Genomic DNA, 1,475 nt, shown 5'->3' with positions numbered 1-1,475 from the left:
TCTAGCCTCTTATTGGCTAACTCTTACATCTTGACTTAACCCATTTCTATTAATTTGTGTATTGCCACATGGCAGTGGCTTACCGGGAAAGACTCAGCATGTCTGACTCTGGTGGCTCCATGGCAGCTTTCTGACTCTGCTCTCTTCTTCCCAGCATTCAGATCTGTCTTCTCTGCCTACCTAAGTTCTGCCCTATCAGGGGCCCAAAGCAGTTTCTTTATTAACCAATGAAAGCAACACAAATACAGAAGGACCTCCTACACCACTTTCTTCCCGCTTCCTTCTTCCCCTCCTCAACCTCCTCCTCTTTGTTTCCTTCTTTTTTGCGTTGGTAGCCAGGCTAGCTCAAACTGAGAATCTTCCTGCATCTAACTCCTGAGTGCTCAGAATGAAGGCACATACCACCCTGCCTCACTTCTAGATTTAGGAGTAAATAGATATAGAGAATGAGCAGTGTTAAGAGAATGGTGTTTAGAGATCTATTCCAAGACCAGTCACTTAAAAGGCATTTTAATGTAAACTCTTTATTTCATTTTAAATTAATTTTTATACAATATATTTTGACCATATTTTTCTTCTCCCCCATTCCCCCAGCAGACTCCCACCTCCCTACCAACACAACTTCATCTTCTTTCTTTCTAAAAATAAAACTCCAACCAAAATCCCCAAACAAAAAAGCAAACCAAACTAACTTAAAAAACTAGAACAAGACTAAAAAAAACCAAAAAAAAAACCACACAAAAAATATGGAATCCATTTTGTGTTGGTTAGCTATTCCGGAGTATGGGGTCTGCCCTGGAGTGTGATTGACATACCCAGTGACACTTCACTGGAGAAAACTGGCTTTTCCTTTTACTAGCAGGTACCCATGGCAAACAGCTTCTTGATTACGAGTGGGACTTTGTATCCACTCTCCCTTCTCAGCTCTGGGATCTTGGCTGGTCTGAATCCGTGCAGGTCCTGTGCATGCTGTTAGAGGCTGTGAGTTCGTGTGCACCAGTCCTGTTGTGTCTACAGTTCTGTTCCCTTGGAGCTGTCCACCACCTCTGGCTCCTACAGTCTTCCCACCTTCTCTTCCACACAGATCCCAGAGCCTTTTGCTACAAACATTCCATTGAAGCTTCATGCTGAGGATCTCTCACTGTCTGCAAATAGTTCAGTGTGGTTCTTGGTTAAACTGCTGTCTAGTGGAAAAGCAGCTTCTCTGATAAAGGTTGAGCAATGCTCTACCCTGAGTCCCTAGTCCCAGCCTAGTGTCTAAAGTTTTACAATTTAAATTAAAATGTAATTATATAATTGCTCCACTCCCTTTTCTCTTTCCAACCCTCCCATATCCTCTCATCCAATCTCTCCCATGTCTCTAACCCTATGTGATTCCCCCTTACTCCTTCTCAAATTCATGGCCTCCTCTCTTTGACTATCATTGTTAAGCACACACACACACACACACACACACACACACACACACACACACA

At 42.9% G+C, this 1,475-nt stretch overlaps 1 protein-coding gene across 1 annotated transcript in view; it reads left to right on the top strand.

The window, feature by feature from the left end:
• Window positions 1-1,475, top strand: part of Sox6 (SRY-box 6) — a 556,070-nt gene that overhangs the window by 67,498 nt on the left and 487,097 nt on the right. The gene's annotated exons all lie outside the window — the stretch shown is intronic.

This window comes from Microtus ochrogaster, chromosome 8, assembly GCF_000317375.1.
Source record: "Microtus ochrogaster isolate Prairie Vole_2 chromosome 8, MicOch1.0, whole genome shotgun sequence".
Classification (NCBI taxonomy): domain Eukaryota; kingdom Metazoa; phylum Chordata; class Mammalia; order Rodentia; family Cricetidae; genus Microtus; species Microtus ochrogaster.
Note: the sequence above shows the minus strand (reverse complement) of the source record. Positions and strands in the feature narration are given on the sequence as shown.